Source organism: Chinchilla lanigera, unplaced genomic scaffold, assembly GCF_000276665.1.
Source record: "Chinchilla lanigera isolate Chin_1 unplaced genomic scaffold, ChiLan1.0 scaffold00023, whole genome shotgun sequence".
Taxonomy (NCBI): Eukaryota; Metazoa; Chordata; class Mammalia; order Rodentia; family Chinchillidae; genus Chinchilla; species Chinchilla lanigera.
This window is the reverse complement of record NW_004955424.1, coordinates 16,604,756-16,618,207: the sequence shown is the minus strand read 5'-3', so window position 1 is coordinate 16,618,207 and position 13,452 is coordinate 16,604,756.

Genomic DNA, 13,452 nt, shown 5'->3' with positions numbered 1-13,452 from the left:
TTTGGTTTTTCTCCGGTACCGGGAACCGAACTCACGACCTTGCGCTTGCCAGGCAGGCGCTTTTGCCGCTGAGCTAAATCCCCAGCCCCTAGATATGGTTTAATTAAGGCTGATTTGACGTTGGCTGCATACCCTGTCATCTCTTTTACTTACTCAGAATTTCAGTTTGACCCACAACTAAGCAGCATAGAGGCAGGTGTGGTAGTCCACACCTGTAATCCCAGCACTTGAGGAAGTTGAGGCAGAAGAATCACAAGTTCAAGTCCACCCTGGGCAACTAGCAAGATGCTATCTCAAATTTTAAAGGGCTGGAGAGCGGGGCGTGGTGGCACACTCCTGTAATCCCAGCACTCAGGAGACTGAGGCAGGAGGATTGCTGTGAATTCGAGGTCAGCCTGGGCTACAAACCAAATTCAAGAACACTGCCCCCCTCAAAAGGCTGGAGTTTTGTTTTGTTTTTTTTTTTGGTTTTTTTTTTTTTTTTTACTATCTAGGTGTTTACAAATAAAATAGCAGGACTTGTGTCCTTTCCAAGCATCATCAGCATCTGCAGATTTATAAGCACCGTTTGCCAAGAAAAGAAGGACTTTGCAAACAGCAATGGAAGCAGTGGAGAATGAGTGAGGAAACTTAATTTCCAGCATGTCCATTATATCCAGATCTTCCCATAAGTCTACACTCCAGCTCTACTATTTGTAGTTACCACCCTGCTTTTCTTTTCCCTACACAAATCTCAAGCCCTTAATTTTAAAATCCTCAGCCTACGTGAGTTCCCTTCCAACTCACACCTGGTCTCTGGATTCCTTCCTTTTCTTGCTTCTTCTCATGGGAGTCTGTCACACACTGAAATTAGCAATTAGATTGCATCTACCTAAAAGCTGGAGGATGGTTTTATTTGTACAAAGCAAGTTATGAAAAGTATTTTATTTTATTTGTTTATTTTGGGTACCAGAAATCGAACTCAGGACCTCAGCGCCTGCCAGGAAGGCTCTGTGCCACTGAGTTATATCCCCTGGCCCACGAAAAGTAGTTTGAAACTAATTGCACTGTCTATAACCCTGGGCAAGCCCTTAGCTATGTCTGAACAGAACCTCCTTCTATCATACAGTGGAGTAAATTGTAAGAGTACTGCCCGTCATGATATATTGCAATCATCTATGCACTGCAAAACTAGACGTTACAGGAAAAAATGTATATATTTTTTGAGACAGAGTCTTACTTTGTAGTTCAGGCTCACCCTGAACTCTTTATATAGTCTAGCCTGGCCTCGAACTTGTGGCAGTTCTCAGGCATCAGCCTCCCAAGTGTTGTGTTTTTGCTTGTTTTGGTTTTGGGGGCAGGGTCTCACTTTGTAGTTCAGGCTGGTCCTGAACTCACTATGCAGCCCAGGCTGGCCTCAAACTTGTGGTTATCTTCCTGCCTCAACCTCCTGCATGCTAAGATTTTAGGTGTGTGCCACCATGTCCAGCAAAAAAGATCATTCTTCCAGCTGAGAGGTCTAGAAACCTACAGTCCTTCTTTAAATATGACTATATCTCTTATTTTTATCTTTTCTAAATTGTGCAGCAACATAAAAATTCTTAAAACACGATAAAGATTACATAAAATGAAAGCTATAGCATACTAGTATTCCTTTTAAGTTAAATCTAAATGTGTAAATATTCAAAGTTTGTTATGGTTTGTGTCTAGATGTCCCCCCAAAGCCTCATGCAGTCTTAGATGGGGCTTTTTCAGAGGAGGCTAAATCCAGAGTGTGTGACATTGGTACTGATTTATAGTACAGTACTAGGATCAAGGGCACTAGGATGTAGGGTGTGAGTGCTACCTGCCCTAAGTGGCCTGGATAAAATATAAGGGATAAAAAGAGCTGTGGTTGTCCCTTGTTTTGCTACCTTCTGCCACTGTGACCTGTTTTTCCTCTGAGATGCCTGTCTGCCACACCACCCTGCCTTGGAGGCAGCTGATTATGCACTGAAAGCTCTATAAACTGTGAGCTAAATAAGTCTTTCCCCCTCTAACTTTGGGTGTCTGATATTTTGTCTCAGCAACAAGAAAAGTAACTAAGACAAGGCCTAATTAATAGTGCATAGTTTCAGTGTGCAGTAAAACCTCATTAATCTGAACACCAGAGACGTTGCACTATGGTCACTTGCGTTTAAAAGATGCTTTGAGAAAAAGGTTAGTGTTTGGAGGCCTAGTGCAAAGAGATCTGATTGCTCAAAGGATTGAGAACCTTAGAGGGTTAGGATCATGAAGTCTCAGATGATGCAAACTCAGCAGTGATGGAAGCAGGCATCTTGTGATAGAGTAACAGCATGGTCTGCAGGGTGTTTAGACAGGGGCGGAAGGGAGGATTAGGTATGATAAACACTGAATTCAAGAACTTTGAAGCCAAACAAAGTCCACTGGATCCTAGATACACAGAAAGATCTGAGCCTGGCTAGTTAGCAGGGCGAGAATCATAGGCATGTCTGGAAGGGCATGGGAATGAGTATTAGTAGTTTGTACAAGCACAGTCTTAAGGGCTTTGAAGTGTCTACCGTATATTTTTTTAAGCCATCTCAGATGACTAGAAATAATTTTATGAGTCTAAGAATGGAGATTAAGTGCTAGAGCTGTAAGATGAGCACAGGTCTGTGTGATTCTAAAACGGAAGGTTTTCGCTACTATGTTATATTGTGGTTTGGTGCATGACTTGTGTGTGTGTGTAGCTGTACATGTATTACGTTCATCATTTTCAAATGAAGTAAGATCATTGTGTTTTGTAACTATTTCTCCCAACAACTGTTGTGTTCTTGTGACACATTTGGCTTTGAGGCCTCTGGAAACAATGGTCCAAATCTTAAGATCAAGCCTCTACCTTCATCCAAGCGTAAGGCCACATTTAAATATAAACCAATTCCTTCCATAAAGAGCAGTCCCAGAGCACCCACCATGCAAAAGCTCCTGTGGCTGGAGCCATTTGTCTGTCAAACAGTGAGCCCAGAAGTGGAGATGAGGAGAAAGACAATGGTCCAATTTCATCAATTTTAAAAAAAACAGTCAAATTATGGAGACCTTCGAAGAATTTATGACCACAAATGCAAATGACATCTTCTCATTTGGAATGTTTTGGGATATAATAGAAATAGCAGAGGGGCTGGGGATTTAGCTCAGCGGCAAAGCGCCTGCCTGGCAAGTGCAAGGTCGTGAGTTCGGTTCCCGGTACCGGAGAAAAACCAAAAAAAAAAAAAAAGAAAAGAAATAGCAGAAATAAAATCTTCTCTATTGTTTCCTAAACTGGTGTTTCTATTCATTACATAATAATACTACATAACCGTAAAAATTTTTAAGTTATATCTCCAAGACACACAGGGAGCAAATATGTGCAGTAAGACAGTGCATTTTTTAAACTACCTTTTTTGCTTAAGCCACAACTATGCTTACAGTTCTATTGCTTCAATATGTAACCCTCCACAATACCGTTTTTTATTCTATTTCATAGTTGGAGTTTGCAGTTATATAAAATAAAGGATTCAAATGATAATCTGAGAAAATAAGATTTAAATAATTAGAGGAGGAAAGTAGTTTTAAAAATTAATTTTTGTGTTGCACACCAGTAATCCCAGCTGCTTGGGAGGCTGAGGCAAGAGGATCATGAATTTGGATTCAAACTGGGCAACTTAATGAGATGTGTTTCAAAATAAAAATAAGATTAAAAGGGCTGGGGAGGTAGCAGAGTAGTAGAGTTCTTGCCTGGCTTGTGCAACCTGAGTTCAATCTCCTGTACCATGAGGAAGAAGAAAATAAGAGGCTTTATTTCTCAAGTTTCCACCTTCGTCAGCTGAACTTTTACTCGTTTAATAAAATCTATGAAGCATATTACTGACACTCAAGCAATAAGCAGTTAATAAATTCGAGGGCTCAGAGGCTGGGTGTGTATAGTGGTGCACACCTGTAATCCCAGCACTCGGAAGGCTGGGGCAGGAGGATCATTGCAAGTTTGAGACCAGCCTGGGCTACAAAGTGAGCTCAAGGCCAGTCTGAACTGCATAGTGAGACCCTGTCTCAAAAAGAACCCCTGAAAAAAAATTTTAAAAAATTTAAAAATTCAAGGGCTCAAAAGAGGAAACATAAAGAAATGCAAAATAGAGAGAAATTTTTTTAATGGCCTTGGTGCAGATCTCTTCTCTTCTCCAGAAGGTTGTGAAGAGCCTCTAGGAAGAAAAGAGGAAAGCATATTAAAGGTTGAAGGCTTTAAAATATTATTTACTTATTATTTATTATTAATAAAAAGTAATTACTGAATACAGCAAAAGACCTAAGTGATTTTTGAAATGTGAGACTTTTTGTTACTTCCCATTCACTGTTGAAAATGCAGCCAGTTGGTGGCATATGCCTGCAATCCCTGCACTCCAGCGGCTGAGCTTGAGGCCATCCTGGGCTACATCGTGAGTTAAAGACCAGTTTGAACTACACAGTGAAACCCTGTCTCAAAAAAAGAAAGAAAAAAGAGAGAGAGAGAAAAAGAGGGAGAGAGAGAGAAGGAAAGAGAGAAAGAAAATGCAGAAAATGGAAATACCTTCCAAATATAGCAAACTAAAAGGAAATATTCTGCTTTCTAAAAGTATTATTCTTTGCAGGATATGTCAGCCTGGGAAATGGGTGCAAACTTGAGACTGTAATGTTAAATGAAATAAATCAGACACACAAGCTTAACTATCACATAGTTTCTCCTGCATGAGAAACCCAAACCCAAATTATATATATATATTTTGTTTGTTTGTTTGTTTGTTTTCCGGTACCGGGAATCGAACTCACAACGTTGTGCTTGCCAGGCAGGCGCTGTGCCGCTGAGCTAAATCTCCAGCCCCAACAATGATTTTTTTGTGTGTGTGTGTGTGTGGTGCTAGGGATCAAACCCAGGGCCTTGTGCATGCAAGGCAAGAGCTCTACCACTAAGCCACATCCCCAGCCCTAAACCCAAATTATAAATAGAAACATAATAAAAGACAGACAATAGGAAATAAGGAGCTCGATGGGTGTGAGGGCACAGCAGGTGATTGGGGCAGTATGCAAATGCAGCAGGCCCCGCAATGTCAAATACTTCCTTAGCATCTTTTCATTTCTGTAGCATTTTATTCCACCTTCCCTTACTAGAAATTCCTATTTTTTAAAGTCTGTTTCAGTTATTTTTGAAAGTCCTTCTTTAAGAGCTGCCTGAATAAGTTACCCTGTTATGACACATTTATTTCAGATACAAATTTCATTTAAGATTAAATTTCACAGTTGGGACCTTTGAGAAGGTCTGGTTTCTTTTTTTTTTTTTTTTTCACCTGAAATTCTACCCAAATTTTGAAGTTGTTCTCAATTTTATGATAGTAATGGAAATTTATTAAAACAAACAAACAAGGGGCTGGGAATTTAGCTCAGCGGCACAGCACCTGCCTGGCAAGCGCAAGGTCATGAGTTCGATTCCTGGTAAAACCAAAACCACAAACAAACAAACAGATGTATGTTACTCCACTAGGACTAGATTTCAGTTGATTATTTTAAAAAGAAATCTTAGCATAGTAAGGTTAACTTTATTTGTAGTGATATGTAAGTACTTTTAATCCCCCTTAAATACCACATAATTTTAAAAAATATCATTAAATGGTCCTTTAGGGTTAGGGGTAACTTAGTGGTAGAGAACTTGCCTAGCATGCACAAGGGCCTGAGTTTAATCACTTGCACTGCAAATAAAAAAGAACAGGCCGAGGATATAGCTCAGTGGCATAAGTGCTTGCCTGGCAAGCCTGAGGTCATGAGTTTGATTCCTGGTATCAAAAAAAGAAAAAAAAAAAAAAACAGAATAAAACAAAACAAGACCACAAAATGGGCTCCAAATTTGGAATACTGGGCCTTGATACCATAAAAATGTATATCTCTGTTGTAATTTATGTTTTTCAGCATCCCTAAAGGTATATATTTTTAAATGGCCTAGAGTTTCCAAAATGGACAGTTTGTGCTTATGGTCCTATAACCCTTATTTGTGTGTTGAACAGAGCACCATATAGATGTCCTTTTTTTTTTTTTTTTTTTTTTTTTTTTTTTTTTTTTTTGTCTTTTTTTGTGATAGGGTCTTGCTATGCAGTTCAGGCTGAACTCACTTTGTAGCCCAGGGTGGCCTTGAACTTGCAGCAATCCTCCTGCCTCAGCCTCCCCAGTGCTAGGATTACAGGCATGCACCACCACACCCAGCTAGATGCCCTTCTTATATTCACACAATTAGAATGTCAGAGTTGGAGGATGACAGATGTGTAATTAAGGAGGAGTGATGAATTAATATGGATATATAAAACTGAACTCAATACACTTAGCTTATTTCATTATTCCAAAATGCCTTAGCATGAGTGAATATAGGATGTTTACAGGAAGGACAGAGCCTTTAGTATTGCTCACAGAGGCTGGGTGAAAAACACGCCTAAGCATCTTCAGATTCTGATTTAGTATTTTAATAACCATTCTTTAAACCCTATTTCTCCTTTCTAGCCTTTTCAGATGTTTAAATTAAGATGAATAATTGGCTAATAAGACATAAAATGAAAGAGGATCCTCATGGAAGGATTTCTTGATGAAGCAGTCAACACATTTTTTAATAGTTGCTGTTTACTTAGCACTTACTATATGCCACACACTATGTACCCTTTTTTTTTGAGATAGGGTCTCACTATGTAGTTCAGGCTGGCCTTGAATTCACTATATCAAACTTGCAGCAATCCTCTTGCCTCTGTCTCTGTGCTGGTACAGGGATGTGCCACCGTGCCTGGCATGTGTACATGTTTTACATGAATTACTTCATTTTTTTTCTACTTCTTTAAATCTTTGTTTAAAAAATGTTATTAGTAAATATTTGCAGTACAAAATGATTACGTTTATAATGGGGAGTTGGCTGGGGCTATAGCTCAGCAGCATAAGCACCTGCCTGGCAAGTGCAAGGTCCTGAGTTCAATTCCCGGAACCAAAAAAAAGGGGGGCAGGAGTTGGTACATGTACACAACACATCTTAAGTTTTTGCACCCCCCCCTCCTTTTCCACCCTGTTCCTTCTATCTCTTGGTCTCCTCGTTTGGAAAACTTCTACTTCATTTTTCCCAATTCTTTTTTTTTCATCCTCTTCCTTCCCCTTCCTCCCCACTCCCTCTATCTCTTGTTCCCCATCTGAAAAATATTTCTATTATCTTTCTCTTATTTTGCTCTTTATTTATATTTTGAGTTTTTCTTATTAAAAAAACTATGCAGTATGTAAAATGTGTCTGACTTGTTTCACTTAATATTATGTTCTCAAGTTACATCTATTTACTTATGAATGACTCAAGTTCACCCTTCTTTATGGCAGACTAGTCCTCTGTTGTGTATAAGCACCGCAATTTCTTCATCCATTCATCTGCTGATGGGCATATAGACCATTTTCAACATTTAGTTATTATGAATTGTGCTCTTCTAAACGTGGGTATGTGTGTATCAACGTAATAAGATGTCTTTAATTGTTTCAGGAAGAGATTTAGAAGGGGGATAACCAGGTCAAATGGAATTTCTAATGTTAGCTTTCTGAGGAATCTCCATACTGATTTCCATCCTTATTGTACTACTTGACATTCCTACTAACAGTGCAGAAGGGCCTCCCTCCCTCCGGCCTCACCAGCATTTGTTATTATTTGATTTCTTGGTGATGGCCGTTCTTTCCGGTGTAGATGGAATCTTAGTGTTGTTTTAAAAGCTTCGGCATGGCAAAGGAAATGTTCAACTGAATGAAGAAACAACTTACAGCAGAGGAAAAAATTTTTGCCAGGTATTTCATGGGCAGAGGAGTAACATCTAGAATATATGAGGAACTTTAAAAAATCAGACTCCTCAGTTATAAAAGAACTAATCAAAAATGGGCAACTGAAAAGCAGCATAAATGGCCAATAAATACATGAAAAATGTTCAACATTGCTGGCCTTTAGAGATATTCAAGTCAACATATTTAAAAAATCAAATAATTTGTTTTACTAACAAGGAGCTTGGCGAATCTGACCCAGGCCATTGAGTTTTGTCCTGTGCTTGGTTGTGCATTTGTTTCAGTTCTTCTTGGGGAAAAAGCTAGGACCCCTGCCCCTTGCATTATCTGTACCATGTAGACAGAGAAATCACAACAAATTTTGAGGTCTTAATACATTAAGAGGGTATAAATATAAGTTAATGGGAACCTGCCTTCAGAATGACTTTTTGAAAAGAATACAGATTGGAAACTTGCCTTTCAAGATCACAATTCCTGTCTTGGGTGGACTTTTTTTTCCATCTCTAAATGAAGGAAGCAGACGAGATGAAAGCTAAGCATCACTCCCTCTGGGTTCTAAAGGTCTGTGTTTCTATTATTTTCAACAGACCTTATGAAACCTTCCAGAGCAAAACCAGGGAGTTCCAGTTGTAGCCCCTGGGAGGAACACAGAGGGTCTTCTTACTTCCTTGGGCCCAGCATCCATTCGAAGTTTCACTTGGGGAACCTCATTGCGGTCTGCTGGCTGCAGAAGCCAAGACCTACCACTTGAATTTCCAACCCAAACCACACGAATCAATGTGAGAGACAATTGGGATTTCTTATGCAAGATATGCTTGTAAAAATGCATTTTAAGAAAAAAAGTAGGATGGTAATAGGAAAAAAGTTCCCATGATTTTTATTTTTTCAATAAAATGGTTTTTTAAAGGGGGAATAGTAAACTCTTTATGAAAGGATCATGAAATATCACTTAATCACATATTACTTATTTATATTCCTGGGAATGAGAAAGCCTCCAAAGACAGTGTTCAAAGAAGTCTTTTGCAATTTCAAAAGATTTTTACTTGTGCCCTGGAATAACTAAAGGAATATTTCTGGGGCATTTTTTTTTTAAAGGAAGGAATCTACTAGTGAATTAGATTCTAATGTTGCAAGAGATTTTTTTGGCCTAGAAATAACTTATAATGCCAAGGCTGATGCATAAATAGGGATACATGGGAGAGAAAATGGTTTGAAAAGATTGTAATATAAAAATATCTGCTTTAGTACTGAGAAATGAACCAAAGGCCATCACATTGAGCTAGATCCCCAGTCCTCTTTACATTTTTATTTTGAAAGAGAGTCTGGTTAAGTTGCTGTCTGAGTTACTTTTCTCGTTGGTGAGGCAAAATACCTTACAGTTTGTAGAGGTTTCAGCCCATAATCAGCTGGCTCCAAGGCAGGGTGGCACTTGGCTGAGGGGCCACAGTTCATGGTGGTAGAAGATAACAAAAGCAACCAGAGAGAGCAAGAGCACTGTCTTTCTGTCCGTTATCCAGTCCACTGGGATTAGGACAGTGCCAATCCAATCAGGGGACTGATCCAGCAATCACCCACCCTTAATCCCAGCACCCTTAGTTACATTACAAATCAATCACACACTCTAGCTTCAGCCATGTCCAAAAAAACCCTATGATCACATGAGGTTTTGAGGGGACATCTAGACACAAACCATAACAGTTGGTAAATTGTCAAGGCTGGTCTTTGAACTGCGATCCTCATGCTTCAGCCTTTCAGAGTGTATGCCACCATGCCTGGCTAAAATCTTCTAAACTATCAAACACAAAAAGTGAACTAATTACATTTCATGTAATCACTGAGAGTAGTTAAGAATTTGTTATCTTATGAAGGAGCAATTTTCTAAATTTTTAAAGCTCAAAATACTTATTCTACATTTATTTTACCTTCGTTAAATTATTACATGAGGATGATTTTTCTGAAGATTCCATCAGCAACACAACATGACCGTCAAGGTATACAGCATGAACCCCTCAAGTTATACATTGCACTTGATGAGACACTATCAAAAAAAATTATGCCACAACCTAACAGTCTGGAACCTAACTTCTCTGTGGTGGAATTACATGTGTTTTAATTCAAAGTGATTGATAAAATTTATTTACCAATATAAAAAGCTGCTAGGTTGCCAATAGTCAGAGTTATAAGTGGAGCACAGTGATAAAAAGTAGCACCAGAATTAAAACACAGACTTCAATGTTAAATCACCCACATTCTGCCTACTGTCCCCATTCTCCTCCTGAACTACACCCCCATGTGTCTTTTGCATGCAGAACTCTCTTTAAAGCTAGTGAGAGTTTCATGCGTGGGAAATCCAGGGAAATCAAAGCTGCCTTACACAAAAGCATATGGTTAGAGGTCCAGAGGACGCTGAAAAATACTACATACTTGTAGTCTCCCTATGGGAAATGCATCCAACAATGAGACCTTTTAATTTTGCATTGCTTATGCCTACACTGTTTAAATTGGTGGCTTCAATTCTGTCACACCAAGGTTTGTTTTCACATTTAGTTCCCTTGGATTTTTTTTTTTTAACCTACTTTGAAAAAAAAAAAAAGGAGCAAAATAAGGAAAGGAGGCAGGGGGTGGGGAAAGAATAAATCATTATGCAGTTCTCAACCTCCACAGGGAAACAGAAGTACAAACCCACAGATCCAGAATTGTCAAGCCATGGAGCTGTTTGTTTACAAGTCACAGACTCAATTATGTAACTAGATAAGTTCAGAAAATCTGGTGAGTATATGGAGGTAGGAAAGCCTGCACTTTTGCATTTGTCAAGGGAATTCATCTCTCAAAAGGTTCATAAAGGAATTCTGTTTATTTTTAATTGCTGTATGAATGTAGTTTTTTAAATTTTATTGCACCAAAACACAGTATTTCCAAGTAGATAATGACCCCTCATTCTTTATTATTTGTACTAGATATCTTAAAGTGTTTTTTCACCACAGAAATTGTTGAACCATCAGCATACACTTGTAAGGGAAATTGGAACAGCTTTTAATCTGCCAGCTAGATAGAACTCCTGTCTGATTTAGCAAGGGAAAATGTGTTATATGACCAGTGCATCAGTTCTAATTCTTCACCACTCTTCACCTTTCTTTTAATTGGTGGTTTGTTTTATTTTTTTATTTAAGTTTTTGGACCCTATACTTTGTAAAATTAAAGGACGTATTCTTCTAAGAATATGTTCATATAAATGAAAATTTCTATTTGTAAAATTTTCAATTCTAAAGAAAAATGTTAAAAGTCAACTGACTAAAGTACATTTCATACATAGTTACTCTCAACAAAGCTCTTAAATAAAGTGTATGTGATCTTTTTAGTACCTGCATTTATATTTAATACTCTCTAAAAAGACTCTTTCTTGAGAATTTAAAGTCAGATTTTAATACTATATTGGTGAGAATGCCAGTCAACTCTGAAATATTATAATTAATCAACCTCTGGTAACAAATCATCCTTAAACTGAGGCTGTAACCTAAGTAAGCTTATAGGACATCGTTTTTCTTTCTCATCTAGCTAACTCGTTATTTGATTGGGTTAGTTTTGTGTTGTATGTTACTGCCTAGGGGAAAATCTTAAGGGAATTGTGGGAGAGGAATTCTGTTTTTTGAGAGGCAGACAAAAGCACTAAATTCAGTCTCTTGGGAACTTTCTCAGGGTGTTTTCTGCTAATGGTGCCAGGACCCATGACTGGGAGGGAGCTTCCCGGTTGAGACAGAGTACCCAGAGGGCTGTTCAGCTCTTGTACCTGCCATAATACACACTGAAGACAGGGATCAGATCCAAGCTAAGCACGCAAGTACGCAAGTGACAGCTTTTTTCTTTTTTTTATGAGAGTCTTGGCCTAGAGTAGAAATTTTAATGGCCTACGTTCTTCCTCTGTTGATCCACTGCCTAGAGACTAGAGTAGTATAACCACCTACAATAAAAGACCTATGTTCAGGAAGAATATTTCAATAAATTATGTGTTCCCAGGCCAGCAGCATCATAATGCCTCTGTGGTTGGGGTTTGATTTTTGCCAGCTTGGAGCAGTGGAGCAGTGGTGCAGCTGGTTAAGATCTCTTCATCCATTGACTCGTCAGTGACTCTCGTCAGAGTCAAAATTAAAGGACAAACGTAGCTATCAGCTTGAGATGGACTTCTTTGAATTGTTATTCAAAGTTTAAGGTCCCTCTAAATTTCCAGGCCACATTGTTTTAATAACAAGTAATAAAAATTATCTGTGCAATTTATATGGAGGTTAATTGTATGAACAAAGTTTTACACATCAGGGCTGGGGATTTAGCTCAGTGGCAAAAGTGCCTGCCTGGCAAGCGCAAGGTTGTGAGTTCGGTTCCCGGTACTGGAGAAAAACCAAAAAAAACAAAGTTTTACACATCTATCTAATATATGGGCTATGATCACTGTTAAAAATGTGTATATAGGTATCTACAGATGTTTTTAAATTATCTTTTTTTTTCTTAGCTACTGCCTAATGGCATAAGAAAACACAATTATCATTTAAAATGATAATCGCAGTTATAATAATATTTTATCAAAAACACTTTAAATATTGGGCTTAACCTTTCAGAGGTCTCTCAAGGATATAAACCTATTTATACATAACTAAAGCTCAAAAAAATTGGAGTTCATTATTACAAATAATATATTTCTCTGAGATTTAAAATGGTAAGAATACATATTTGTCTTATTGTAGGATGAAGGGGGATATTTCCAGACATTTGAAAACATAATACTTCATTTCCATGTACATATTATGCAGAGTTTAAAAGGCTCTGGCAATACAGCATGCATGTTAATTTTGTATAAAAATAAAAATGGAGTGAACTGTTAAGAAACTTAAGAAAGGATATATATATTTTTCCAACAAAAATATATAGAAGTATCTTTGAAAAGTGATTTTATCTACTTATCCTTCAAAATGGCTTTTAACTCATGATTTGAAGATGCTCTTGAATTCTCTGGGTGATAAGTTGAGATTTCATTAGAATAATCTTTCTTTAAATTCAGAGAGAGAGATAAAGGGGACAAAGAAGAGAAGAAATTCAGGGCAGTTTTAGGGATGGCTTCCTCTTGGAGGTGTCTGAGGTGGTGGGAAGAGAACAAATGGGCAGAAGGTTTAATTCTCTGCTGTTTTTTATGCTCATCGAACCTTAGTTTCCTCATCTATAAAATGAAAAGGTTGCTTTGCAAAGTAGATGCCAGTACTGTTATACAGCAGGAGAAAAAAACCAAAGGCCTTCTTGGGTTTAAGTGCTAGAGTTAAATAATCGTGAAATAGAGGAACTGATTTCCTTTCAGTGGTGAGTAGTTGCAAACACCACCAAAAATGGCAGAATAAGCCACTAAAATGACTTTTAGAAAACTTTCTTCCTTTGGCTTTTTACTGTATCCATTTTGTAAAAGTGAGGAAATAAGCTTTTGTAACCCGTTAATATTTTCACCCCAGGAAAATAATTGTTCCTAGGAAAGCCAGAATGTTCCCACGCTTAATCCTGCTGCTTGAAGTATAAAAATGTGTTATATTTTTTTTTGTCTGAGTTGAAGAAACCAAGCATTGTTTTCAAAACTTCAAACAATGATCAAGTGCCATGTAAATTCTAAGTTAT